This window comes from Dipteris shenzhenensis, chromosome 3, assembly GCF_047967505.1.
Source record: "Dipteris shenzhenensis isolate YYH24624 ecotype China chromosome 3, Dip_SZ_1.0, whole genome shotgun sequence".
NCBI classification, from domain to species: Eukaryota; Viridiplantae; Streptophyta; class Polypodiopsida; order Gleicheniales; family Dipteridaceae; genus Dipteris; species Dipteris shenzhenensis.
The window spans coordinates 48,368,767-48,383,605 of record NC_141598.1 but is presented as its reverse complement, the minus strand read 5'-3'; positions in this window follow the sequence as shown (position 1 = coordinate 48,383,605).

Below are 14,839 nucleotides of genomic sequence, written 5' to 3'. Positions count from 1 at the left end.
AAAAATTGATCATACCTCCCCAAGGCATCTGTCAACAAAATCCCTAGATCCTCTACATCCTGCTTCCCATAATTATCTGAAGAAGGTATGTGGGGGGAAGTAGCACACCACAATGAAGATCGGTCAGGCATTTGTCAGTTGGACGAGAGAGAGAGAGAGACAAAGAAAGAAAGAAAGGTGTATTAACGTCTTCAGGAGATCTCGCAGGTCTATGAGACAAGGTAACGACAAATATATGTAACCCATACAAGCCACTGTGGGCTGAAGCAAAGGGCTCACTAAGGCCCTTGCTGAGTGCTAAGTGCTAAAAATGCAAAAAGCTAGTACAAAATAGTAGCAAAAGAGCAATCAAGCTCAAAACTAGAGCTCCAAGTACACGTGTAGGCTCTATATAACCCCCTCTAAGGAGGGTTGAGATAGGCCGGACCTCAATCGTGCATGCTCTGGTCACCCAACGTGCGGTGTGTGGTCTCCGCGTCTCTTGTCCAGCCACATCCTGGTGACAGGTCTCATTGCTGATCCATAGTGCTTTCGTCTCCTCGAGCTTCTCCCCCTCGATCTCATTTGGTGCTGGCTCGGATGCGTAAAAAACATTGACACATGTTTGCGCTCGGTCTAGCTCGGTGTCCTGAGGCATCAATTGTAGCTGATCTCTGGCCTGCCGCACTAGGGAGTCTCTGTGTCTCCGCATCTCCATCAGGTAAAACCCAATGCAAACCTAGTTGGGGAAATGTATTAGCCATGTGAGTGGTCCGAAGCCAAGCTCCTCCTGAAGAAAGAGACAGTGGTATCGCCCTCGGATCTCATAGTAGGCCGGACAGACACATAGAAAATGCTCCTCTATCTGGATCTCTCCCAAGGTTTCCCTCATGCTCTTGAGGGTAGACCTGTCCACAGTTGTTCGGAGTTTCATTACAAGGGGTCTTGTTGGGGCCTCAGCTTTACCAACCCATGCTGTCTCGCATGTGAGGTAAACGAAATCTTGGTATCTGAAAGATCCAACCTCTACTACTGAGGGTGTCTACTTTTGTCTTTTCTTTGAGCCCTCATGGCTTGTCTCAATTGACCCCTTCTTATTGCCTCACCAATTCTTGTTTTAGTCCTCTTCTTCTGCCCCTTTGGATATTTCTCAACCTCTCATTCCAATGATGGATTTTGTGCAAATATATAAGGGATAAGCTCAGGTGGGAGATTGGTATTTGTCCAATTGAGGTAGGGCCGAAGCAAAGCCTTCGTGCCTTCATTCATAGAGCCAATGGGTTCACCTCGAAATCACAATTCATCTCAATCACTAAGATTTGCTTTGGTGGAGCCTCAATTTTGGTAAGCATCATCTTTGCCACCCCACTTGAAATTCCTCTCATACTCTATCAAAATGGAACTGGTAGCCAAATAAAATAGTAGACTCTTATCCATGGATTCATTGTATACCTATTCTAAGTATACTGGTGGGTAGCCTGATCTACTGTAAGGAGCCTTTGCAAATGCAATTTAGGGTCAATGAACCCTCTTTGTTGACCACTATAGGCAAATAGCTTTGACTCCAGCATTCAAACATGCTCCTCCTCGGCCTATAGATGCATGTGCCTAAGCTCCTAGGATAGCTGGGAGACCCTAGTCTCGAACTCCTGTTGCAACCATGCTCTCCTAGTGCAACTTCTTTGTCTAGTTGATTGCCAGGTACTTTGTGAGGTACTAGGCACATCGTTGGGCCACCTCAATGCTTCTTGGAAGAGGAAGATGGGGAAATTCCACTGGCATGGCCAACTAAGTGGGAGCATGGTAATGGCGAGCTACGACTATGCCTCTTAATTAGTGTTCTTCCTCGAGCTCTTTGTTGGTAGTGGTGGTGGTCATCTCAATGATAGGGCCTTGCTAAGCCTTCCTTTTGGATAGCTCCTTAATGGGGACGCTAAGCTTGGGGATCACCCTTGTGCTGGTTGTGATAGCTAGGTCACTTGGGGAGGCAAAATAGACATCAAGGCAGGTGGTATGATTAGAATTGCCGAAGGGGCAGGTAGGGGAGGGTAGGCTATGAGGGTGAAGCCAAGGTTATCAAGGCAAGGGGAAGGGGTGCCAAGACAGTCAATCTTGTTGAGGAAGCTAGCGGAGGTGCCTCAAAGAAGGTCACCGCTTCAGTTCGAATGAAGTGATTAGCTCAAAGTCATCCTCTGTAGATGCTTCAGAGCTAAGGGTCTCATTGGGGCTCCTATCCTCCATATCCATGACTCACAGGGCCTTCATGTTGTGTTTTCGGTCTTCCTCTCCAGCTTGCACTTTGAACAACGCTTTCTTGCCTCCAATATCTCTATGGGGTTGGGACTCTAGTTCTCCTGCTATTGGTGGTACTGAGAATGGGAACAAGATGGAATACACCTAGTCGTCGTGGCTCTATGTGTTGTTGTGCTTGACGAGGCATTTCACCTCATGGAGGAAGCGCTCCATGAATAGGTGTGCCCAGGCTATGTGTGTTTCATCTTCTACTTGCATTAACCACCCTGTTGTAGCAACCAAAATATTAGCAGGCTTTGCTTGCAACCAAATTAACTCAATAAAAAAATTGTAGCAGGGGATGAGTGGAGGGTCGGCATGGTTGTTGAGTAGGTAACCTTGGGTAGTCTTCTTGTCAAATAGCGCCTCCATGTCTTTGGGCTTGGTGCTAGAGCAACAGACTTTGCCCCATCAAAGGGGCGATAAAGCATTGAAGCCACCAAGTTGGAGTTGAGAAAACACCCCCCTAAGTTTAGGCGCACTATCCTCCCCTATTGGTGTCAGCCTCAGTGTGATCGGGGATCACGCTTGGCAGGTTCACTGCACCTTTGAGACACGTTGCCTTGATCAGTCGTCATCATCAACCACATGTGTCAACCACATGTTGCCTTGAGACAATCATTGTCAACCACAGGCGCAGTAGTGTCAAAGGTCTCGGCAGTCGAGTGTAAGTCACCATGGTGGGAGCTGGAAGGATGGGAGGCAGAGCATGATAGAGCGCGAAGAGCAGAAGTGTGATGCACATGGTTGCAAATGACTAAGAGAATGATAGATGTCAAGGAAAAGTGGGAATGCAAGGGCAAGGAGTCATTTACATGCGTGTCGGGTAATGATGGCCCTTTATGGGGTGTGGAACCCCATGAACTATAGTTAAGTTAGAGTGCGTCATTTCATCTGATGACTCAGCATCCGGCCAAATCCACACGTGCGACCATTATGACCTGCTTGTCTTTCAATTTCTTGGGGAAGGGATATGGTGGCATGGCACCAAAATAAGGCCTAGGGTGGTAGCCATTTTTGGCTTTTGAAAAATTTGCCCTTAAGTGCATTGAGTAGAAATGTGCCATCATAGTAGTAGTCCGACCCACTATAACTTCAGCTTGCCTAGGTGGGGGCCTTGTCTAGACTTAAATAGCAACAATGTGTCTTTTTCTTTGAAGATCCAATTTTTTGCAAGGCGATTGACAATGCTACACTAGGTCAGCAATGTGGGCCACAATGAATCTAGTCTCGCCGAGCTATTGCAATTATTCCATGTGGTGTTTGAGCGACATCTGGGCTTAGTCATTCCATGATTGTGAGCTGGAGGCTTGAAACCATGTACTCCATGGGCACGACCGCTTCAATTCCATAGACCATCTTCAAAGGGATGAGGCATGTTGCTACTGTATAAGCTGTCCAGAAAACCTAAAGGACCAAATATAGCTTTTGGTCCCAATCTGTGCGGTTCTTGTTGATGATTTTGTTCATGATTATCGTCATGATCTTGTCGGAGGATTTTGCCTAGCCATAATAAATGGTGGACATCTTGTGGATAATCATGTGCCATCTCGTCATCTTCTTCATCACTTCATTGATGAAGTGGCCTCTTTTGTCTCTGTCGATCTCAATCGGATAACCGAACCATCATAGTTGTTTGTTTGTAGCTCCTCTATGGTCCTTTACTCTAGCCTCTTTAGTTTTAATCTCCCACTAAGGTTCTCCTTGAGTGTTGTTGGTCTATAACACTCTCTACACTGCCTTTTTATTGCAACTCTTTGAGCTTCCACTACCTTCTCTAGGTTTATGGCCTATAGGTTCATCATCTGTGTGTAGCTCCCCTGAGAAACTATAGAGTTTCAATGGGCCTTCTTCTCTATACAACTATTGAATCTTCTTTGTCATTGCATCTTTGTGAGCCTTCTTGCTCCTTTGGAGAATTCCATAGTCAAGTGATCATCATTTCTATTTGAGCCCCTCAAGCTCTAATTTGAGCTGTTGTTTTCTCTTTCTTTTTATTTTTAAGGTTGTGAGATTCCTTTAATAGCTTCTTCTTTACCTTCAAGATACTTCCAAAGGATTTGAAAATGAAGGAACATTCCACCAAAGGGGCACACCCTCATCAACTCAAAAATGAAGGAGCTAGGGGCACAACCTTGGGGCGCCAACTCAATATGTAATATGTTACTACCCTCGTCCAAAATCTGGGGTATGGGGGGACAAGGTCCATATACAATATGCATGGATTTCCTTTAAAATTTTCAAATATGCAAGGGAAAAATATGAAATTTTCATGTCTCCCCTCCCACAAAATATAAGGTATATACCTTGAAAAATATGCAAGATTTTTAGATTTGTACATATTTTTCATAATATGTGAGGCCCAAGGGGGGGGTATTTTGGATGGGGGGGGTAAAACAAAAATATGAAAACCCATATCCTTTCAAATTAATGTAACTTTTTCATGTGTTACCCAAATTTCAAGGGTTAAAGACATATTTGAAGCTCTTTTAGTGTAGAACACAACCATGTTAATTTGAATAATTCCTACTCATGGCATATTATTAAATTCATCTCATACTCAAGATTTTGATAAGTTTTCTTACTAAAGGGATTTGGCGCCCCAGGGGCACAACCTCAACAACAAAAAGCCTCAGCTAGCAACTTTGTAAAGACACGGTGAGGAAAGGGAAATGCACTCTCTTAAGGAAATGATATTTCTACATTACTTGGAATATTATTTTATTTTACAGTCGTGTTGACTATGGAAAAGTATTTCATAGGAGACTCACCACCAAGCATGGTGGGGGCCCTAGTGGATTCTTTGCATGGTTTAGTTAGGGGTGCCTGATTGAACCTATGTTTTTCTATGCTAGATGGTTAGTATTATGGGTGATTCCATGTTAATACTAATGTCACTAGTGCTGCAATTGGATTGCTATATATTTGATGTTTGTATATCAAGCGTAATTGGATTGGGATTAGTTTTTGTGATGATTCATCAATTTATTATTAAACTAACACAATTGGAAGCTTGAGTATAGATGATGATTTGGGGGATAACAAGGAATGGAGATGGTGAATATGATTTGATTGATCGAAGTATTGAGTTTTTGAAAAAGGCCATGGGCCAATATTGTAAAACAATGGATACTGAGTCATGGGGCAATTCATTAGCACACATTAAGCCTTGTGATATTTTTATCTATGTTGAGAAATACCTCTAATTTTGGTAAGGAAGACTTCTAGATGTACAGTTATTGGATCTTTGCTTGTTCAAGTACATGATTATAACTAGTCTAGATGGGTGGCAAGAGCCACTTTCTAGAGGCTTCCTTCTCTCTCATTTGATTCATTTGTGCATGATCTCTATGTTAATGATCCTATTAGGCATGGTTAATTTTTTGTTTATGTAACTTAAGGTGAGGGAATAATTGAATATGATGAAGAGTGATAGATCATAAATATGATAGCCTATACAAGATATAGGCTAATCTAGGTGAGGTAAGAGTTTTTTATGATTGAATAAGCATGATTATGTGCACTGATAAGAATAAGAATAACATCTCATTTATTATGTCACGTTTAAGATCTCTTAAATATAATTTTTTACCATGTCAATGATGATCCTTGATGAATATCCAAGAGAGTCTTCACATCTTTCTTGTTGACTTGGAAAATCAAATATACAATTGACGTTAGTTGCAATCCAAGCAAGAGGGATGTTATGGAAATTCCATTTCCTATGTAACTTTATAGGAATATTGTTTTATAGTCATGTTGACTCTGTCAAAGTATTCCATAGGAGAACATTGGCTATGGTCCTAGTGGATGCTTGCATGGTCTGCTTAGGGACACCTAACTGGACTTGTATTTTACTAGGCTACATGATTAGTGTTGTGGGCAATTCCATGTTAATATTAATGTTGCTAGTGTTACTGCAATAGAATCACTATTGTTTTGATGTTTTTATATCAAGCATAATTGTGTTGGGACTAGTTGGTGTGACGATTCATTAATTGATTGTTGTAGTAGCTAACACAATTGGTGGAGTGAATATAGATCATGAGTTGGATAATATGGTTAAGATGAACAAAGTATCAAATGGTTGACAAAGACCATAGGCCAACATTGTAAAATAATGCATACAGTGTTGTGGGCTAATTCATTTCATTAAATGTGGATGAGGGATAAAAGACTAAGGTCCAATAAGTGAAGACTAAGACCTAAGGGACCCCTATGTCTAGGCATTAAGTGGAAGGTTCATTAGTTGGGGCTAAAAGACTTGGCACTGCATGTGAGCGCATTGGGATAGGAGGGAGCTTTCAAGAGAGAGAGTTCTCATGAATAAGTTCCCGTAGAGGCATGGGGAGCACTCTAAAAAAAATATGGCTGGGTAGCAAATTGGAGGATAGGCCTCTTTGCATTTGGGGTCTATAACACTAGTATCGGAGTGATCGATCCTTGCCTACTCTTTGTTAAACCAACTATCCATAGTTCTCTAAGGATCAAATTTCTTCTTGGTCTCTCTTCTACAGTAGTTGCCTTGCTCCAAGACTAGTTGTGCAGCAATGGTTTACCATCATGCTTTTCTGCTATTGCTGCAATTACGAATTGCTACTTCCCAAATCAACTTGTAAGAGAGAACTAATAGAAGCACATGAATTTTGTTCTCTCTCCTTTCATTTGTTAATCGAATATGCCACCTAATACTGGGATGCTCTATAAAAAGTCGAGGAGCTATTTTCTGATATAGCAGTTGCCTTGTTCAACCGCTTGTTGATGCAAGAAAGAGACAAAGTAGGTGGAAGTAGGTGAAGAAGAAGAGGCCACTTGACTAGATATTAGTGCTAAATTGGTAGTAGTGAAGAACAAGTATGGCTAGGCACCAATGGGGTCGGGAATTTGTGCGGCTACTTGCAAGAACTATAGAAGAGAGCTTCCCTTGTAAAATAGATTGTAGCTTACAACCCACTCCACGAATGATATGAATGGAATTCATAACCTTAATATCATTATGATTGGCTGCTACCCACTGCCCATGAATTCCTCTTGATGATGTGGTCACGATTCACCAGTCATGAGCAATCACTTCTTTGAGGTTGAGCCTTGAGGCTCCCTCCCCAAAAGAATGAGGCAAGCAGCAATCCTAGACCGAGATTCAAATATCATCTGAGCACAGAAGAAGCCACCATGAAATCCTCATTAATTGGCAAAGAGAGGAATGTGACAAAATATGAAGAGGGGAGAGGAGAAGAGTGGAGATGAGGAGAGAGGGCACAGCTAGAGAGCACACCACAAATGACTAACTGTACACTAGTTTTAGTTGAAAAAATAGAATATATACAAACCCATTTAGGGTTAGGGTTAGGGGATCTAACCCTTTCCTTTATAGCACTCTATAAGGTTAGTGCTATGCACATATGATCACGTAATGGTGCTATGCACACATGATCACATGATGTTGAGCGTGAACTCTCAACACCTTCCCTCAAGATCAACATCATGAAGTAGGCCTTCCCTCAAGATGATGATTCTGGGGAATCAAAGAAGGACTGAGCATTACATTCCATCACACCCCTTTAATGGGAATGTCCTTCCTCTACGTCAAACCAAGAGCTAGTCGGTGTTTCTCGAATAGCTCTTTACCGAGTGGTTTGGTAAAGATGTCTACAACATTCTCTTTGCTATCACAATGCTGCAGTGTGATGTCACCAAGTAACACTCTTTCTCTGATGAAGTGCTCTCTGACATCAATGTGCTTTGTCCTGGAGTGATATACTGGATTTTTGGCCAATGCTTGAGATGATTGATTATCATAGTATATTGTTGTTGGCTTAGACTCATCCAAGTAATCCGTTTCTGACAATAGTCTTTTGAGCCATATAGCCTCACATGCACCTGTAGTGAGTGCTGTATATTTTGCTTCAGTCGAAGACAAAGAAACAGTTGGTTGTTTGTTTGACAACCATGATATAGCACTTTGACCAAGGAAAAATGCATATCCCTGTGTCGATCTCCTGGTCTCATGATCTTTGGCATAGTCACTATCACAGTATCCATGCAACTGTGGATGACTTCCTCTGTATTCTATCCCAAACTGTCTTGTACCTCTGATGTATCTCAAGACTCTTTTGGCTGCATTCCAATGAGACTGTTTTGGATTTGCCATAAACTGTGCTAGTGAGCTTACTGCATAACAAATATTTGGCCGTGTGATTGTCAAATATATAAGAAATCCGATGAGCTTCCTATAGTATCTGTCATTGACTATAGGCTTTTCTAAATCTTTAGTAAGTTTCAAACTCTGTTCCATGGGAGTGGCTGCAATCTTGCAATCTGCCATATGAAACTTCTTCAGAAGATTGTCAACATACTTGAGCTGACTCATGAATGTGCTATTTGAATCTCTCCATAACTCAATTCCAAGACAATAGTGCATAAGTCCAAGATCTTTCATGTTGAACTCTGCAGATAAGTCTTATTTCAATTTTCTGATGAAGCTATCCTTGCTTCTTGTCACAATCAGATCATCTACGTACAAAAGTGCAATAGTAATGTCTTCCCCTTAAACTTTGTAGTAGAGAGTATGATCTGCATTGGACTTCATGTATCCCAGATCAGCAAAATACATGTTGATTCTGCTGTACCAACTTCTGGGTGCTTGTTTTAAGCCGTAGAGACTTTTCTTGAGATGGCAAACCTTATTCTCCTTTCTTGGTTCAACATAACCTGCTGGTTGTTGCATGTAGACTTCCTGGTCTAGATAACCATTGAGAAATGCATTCTTAACATCGAGCCGATACACATTCCATCTGCTAAGTGTCGCTAGTGATATCAAGAACCGTATGGAATCCATCTTTGCTACTGGAGCATAAGCCTCATCATAGTCTTGACCATATTGTTGTGCAAATCCTTTTGCAACTAGTCTGGCTTTGTATCTCTGAATACTACCATCTGGATTGTACTTCACTTTGTATACCCATTTGTTTACTATGGCCTTCTTTCCTAGTGGAAGGTCGCATATAATTCCCAAGTATTATTCTTATACAAAGCATCCATTTCTTCATTCATAGCAGTTTGCCATTCTGGCTTGTCTACCGTGTCTTTGAAGTACACTAGCTAGCATTCTGTATAAGCGTCCTTCCTTGACACCTTTTGCTACTAGCTAACATCTTTTGGATTTATCTCTGATAGTGCGTTCGTCACCGTCGAAGATGGCTCGATAATTGTGTTCCAAAATTTGACCTACTGACAAAAGGTTCTTGTTGAGCTTCTGAACATAGAGCACATCTTTCACTAATTCTTTCATACCAGTGAAATTGTTCATAGGGATAACACATGTCCCTTGAACTAGATTCGGTGTATTGTCTGCTGTGTAGATGGCATTTTTTTGACCTTCTAATGGTTTCATTTCTGTGAACCATTCTTGATGATTTGTCATGTGAGATGATGCACCGCTGTTGATGTACCAAGGATCCTGTTCCACTTGGTTGACTTGATAGCTATAATCCTCTTTGGGATTGTAATCAGTGTTTGGGTACATTGTATCAGTCTGATGCAATTCCTCAATTTCAAGAAACATATTACCATGTTCATTTGCAAAATGACTGTGACCAGAATATCCACCATGATGATTTCCTCTACCTCGAGAATTCCCTCGATTACTGCTGGATTGACCGCCTTAGTCGTACTGCTTCTTGCGGCAATCTCTTTCATAGTGTCCAAACTTGTGACAATAGCTGCATTAAATGTTTGACACGTTGGTGGATGCATTCCCTCGTCGTCCTTGAAATCTTCCTTGGTTGGAATGATTTCCTCTTTGTTGATTCTGATGTTGCTGAGGATGATGCTGATGCTAATGCTGATGTTGATGCTAACTTTGATTTTGTTGCTGATGATGACCACTTTTCTGATGTGATCTACCTCTGCCTCTGCCTTTACCTCTGCTTCTGTCTGAAGGTGTGAATGCCTGATCATTAGAATGACCTTTACGGGCTTGAATGGCCTGAGTCCTGAGTTCTTCACCAAGTAGAACTGACTGAAGTTCTTCCAATGTTGGAATTTACCATTGGATGGCAATACTCTAGACTAGATTCTCGTATCCCTCTCCTAGTCCATTCAGAATGACTTGAACCATTTCTGCGGGATTCATAGTCTCTCCTGCTGCTACAAGTTGATTATTGTAGTCTTTTATGCGGAGTACATAAGCATGACCAGTTTCACTGCTATTGTGAAAACTCTGGTTGATCTGGTTTCTTAGTGTGAGAATCTTGGATGTGTTCTTGGACTCGTAGAGAGCTGCGAACATATCCCATGCTTCTTTTGATGTCTTGACTATGTTGAGCTGTCCTAGCATGACATCTTGCACATTTTGCTTGATTAGATGATAGGCATACTTGTCTTTCTTATCCCATTCTACTTGAGCTCGGGTAATGGCAGGATCTGCTACTGGTGTGGAAACTGTTTGTGTAGCTGTAGATCTCGTTGTTGGTGTTGGACAATAGATGGAGTAGAGCTACTGGTGGCTAAATTGTCCAATGATCTAGGTGTAGACCCATCAACATACTCCCATTTGTCCTGAAGTACAAGAATGGTCTCCATTTGGTATTTCCATGTACCGTAATTGGAGTTGTCTAACTTAGCAGATGTCTCTAGATTGAGGTTGCTAGTCAACATGGTGCAAGAAATGTACTCAAAAGTGTCGTGAAAATCTCTATATGAATCAACTACAAATACACTGTTTATGCCAAGTGAAATCTCTGAACTATCGGTGAAGATAGAACTGCAATATATAAAATCTGATCTGTATTACAAGGCTTGTGGCAATGATTCCGGGAATAGCCAAGAGGCTTTACAAGGCTGAAATGATGTGCATGATGCCATGAGATAGCCAAATAGGCTTTACAATGGTGGCATGTGTGTGTGAAATCAAATGCTATCTGCTCACTCTGCAATGTCTCTGAACTCTCTGAAGTTTGCTCATTGAACTAATGAAAGTAAGGTTTCAGGTAATGTAATGATGTGAAACCATATGTGAGCGTATGGATTGACTCCGAGTAGGCTAACTCTGAGTAGGTACTAGTTGGGAATTTGGGGCATGGCTTAGATTGGCAACTTGGGGAAATTCAAAGCATCCCCTCTATGGCAATCTAGTCTACTCTGATCTAGATCTATACCAACTGTCGATTGATGAAAGAACAACAAATAATTTCTTTTCTTTTGTTCTTTTTAAGTGCTGGGTCAGATGCGTCGATGTAGAGGCAAATGTGCGTGAAGAAAGTGGTTTTGTCGGTGAGGCTAAAATGTGAGTGTAACTTGCATCAAAATGTGCATATGATGTGACGAGCGCATAGAGCACGAAAAAATGACCGACTTTCCTTTTTGGAGTACCCTCAAATTCTTCCTGGATCAAGAGATACGACTTGATCTAGGTGGAGGGGTAAAAGGAGTGCAAATGGAGCTCAATGATGATGTGTCATTGTGGGTCACATGCAATGTGATGTGGCACTATGCCTAGCAAGAGGTGTGCCAGTGAAGCTTTGCTGAGGTGGCACAGATGATGTCAGTAGATGACATGGTAATGATGACATGGCACTGATGATGTGGCACTGATGACATGTCAGTGATGACATGGCAATGCTGATGTGGCTATGCTGGCAGGGTGACATGGCTACCACTGTGGCAAAAATGATGTGGCAGTCGGTGATGATGTGGCAAGCTGAGCTGGGGCGATGATGTGGTAGATATGGTCTGCCACATGGTAGATATGGGTTGACATGTGTCAACCTTGAGACCACACCAGTGTGTGTGGTAACCCTTGTGATAGGGTTGGTGGCCTGTGCCACATGTCATGTAGTAGTTCACCGGAAGCTTGATGATTTTGATGGAATCTTAGAGATTCTGTCTGTGTGTGAATTTATGTTTGTAGAGGAGTTCGCCTGTGGAGTGTTAGGAGAAGCCGATCGTTGTCATTTTGTTTTAGAGCCATCGGTGCTATGGTGCAAGCTTGCTGATGGAGAGGCTTTGTTGTTATTTTGGCGATGCTGGAGCCATCGTTGCATTTGGACTTTAGAGTGGGTTGCTGAGAATGAGCTCTCGATCTGTTGGTGCTATTGGAGACGCATGCAGCGTGCACAAGCTAGAGCTCTGGATGGAGCCTTGTTGAGAAGCTAGAGGACACCAACCACTTTAGGGCCTGAGTGCGTGGAGCCATGAGTTGGAGCATGGTCGATTGCGATGTAGGAGTCATCGCTGGCATTCGTTGTATGGAGAGGATGGCAAGGCTACTCGTTGGAGAAGTTTCGATCTTGAAGCTATTGAGTCATAGAAGCCCGTGAGCTTTTGTCTGGCAGAAGGGCTGGATGTCATGTGCAATCCACTACAGCTATGTGTTGAACGAAAATAGTGAAGGGCAGTGGCATTGAGCGCTTGATGCTGAGCGTTGATGAAGGAGCTGCTATTGGGCCAGCCCTTGTTGAAGCTACACAAAGGACTTTTGGAGGCACTTGTAGATGCTGCCATTTAGCCGATGAGCTAAGGAGTCACCAAGAGCTCGTCTCAAGACCTGGAGTCGATGGCGGTTGCATGGGCTTTGAGCTCATCTGAAGGCAATCATTGGAACTCGCTAGGGCTGTGGTTGTTGTGTGTAGGAGCCTTAGATGCTTGGAGCATAGTTCGAGTCTCCATCTCTCAAAACTCTCACACAATCTTAAATCTCTCTCTCTCGAAAGGTAGAGTAGAAGAACTATCTCACAAATCTCTCACAAGAAGAGTAATGGACAGAAATGTCCCTCAAATGGACGGAAATCTTTCACATGAACAGAAATCTCTCAAGAAGAAATGCAATGAACATAATTCTCTCTACGGAATTGAACTCTCACAAGAACACTCGAGAAGCTCTCAATCTCTCGATCTCTCTCACACTCTCAAGGATTGCAATGCCTAAGCGAAAGCTCTGATACCATGATAAAATATGAAGAGGGGAGAGGAGAAGAGTGGAGATGAGGAGAGAGGGCACAGCTAGAGAGCACACCATAAATGACTAATTGTACACTAGATTTAGTTGAAAAAATAGAATATATACAAACCCATTTAGGGTTAGGGAATCTAACCCTTTCCTTTATAGCACTCCATAAGGTTAGTGCTATGCACATATGATCACGTGATGGTGCTATGCACACATGATCACATGATGTTGAGCGTGAACTCTCAACAGAACATCCAACTCACTCCAAGGTCATAGAACTTTGTTAAAAAGCCACATCATCAGGATTTGATACGCCTCCACAAAGCCCCTCTCTTGAGAAAGGTTCTAAAGCCTTTCCTTCATTCCTTTCTCCAAGAGTTGAAGCTTTCACCCTTCATAATCTTTAGCTTTGCCAAATTCAAAGAAGAGGATTGTAGCTCGGAATCAAAGAGATCCAAAATTTCTTTGGACTAACATGAAAAGCGGGACTAAAAAAGGGGATATTGTGAATCAAAAGAGCAAGTCAATATGAATCCAAGACTTTGAACAAATACAATATTTAGAAAAGTTCTCATTTTAAAATGGCAAGCCTAGAAAGAGATCAAATGATTAGGGAGAGTGAGGAAAGAGTGAACAAAGGAGGAGCTATTGTCAAAGAGGAAACTCACGAGGATACTATGGAAATGGAGGATATTGATTACAGTAATTATAGAATTTTGTATTCGAAACTCATTAAACTAGATAGTTGAACAAAAAAGATAGGAAAACAATTAGAGTCTATAAATGATACATTGAAGACACTAGCTGAAGCCATATCCAAGTCATCTGATTCTCAATCGGTAACTCCGATGGCAAAATCACCAACTGATCCAAGTCAAGTTGAGAGATCTACCTCTTGACTAAAAGAAACCTCTAATATTCTTAAGGACTTAAAACCACCAATTTTCAATGGGGAAGAAGACAAAGAAAGAAAGATGCAATCAATACATTCTTGCAAAAATGGCAAGACTTCCATCGACTCCAGAACACCCCTCCTCAAAATTAAGTTGTGGAAGCGAGTCTTTCCCTTTGAAATAAGGCCTATAAATGGTGGATGCACCTTAGAGAAAATGATAAGATCCCTAAGTATTGGGTTGAGTTTGAGCAATATTTCTTAAAATAATTATTATGTGAAATGTGCTAGAAAGAGCTTGGTAAGCTTAGGACAATTATAGCATGGCAAGAACACTTTAGTCCAGTACATGTTGGAACGCTGAAAGGAAAGAGTAGAGTGGACACAAACTCAGAATACTTGCTTATAGAATGAAGAAGAGTGAGGTCCTTAAGTAGGCACCTCATACATGCTCACTGACATCACTGATGACTTCAGAGCTCCACAATCATCTCCTCAATCTGCTCCTAGATTCTCTCAATCATCCTATGTGGCTCTCCACCACCTAACGGTGCTTGTGGGCACCTAACTATGCCTCTAGCACTCACACATAGAAACATAAGGTGTGCCTGAGGCATACACCTTGAGATATCCCAACAAACCCCCCCTCAAGGAAATGCCTCAGGCTATGTCAAGGATACATCTAGTCTCATAGTTTCTCATGCCATCTCATGGTGGTCAAGGATAAA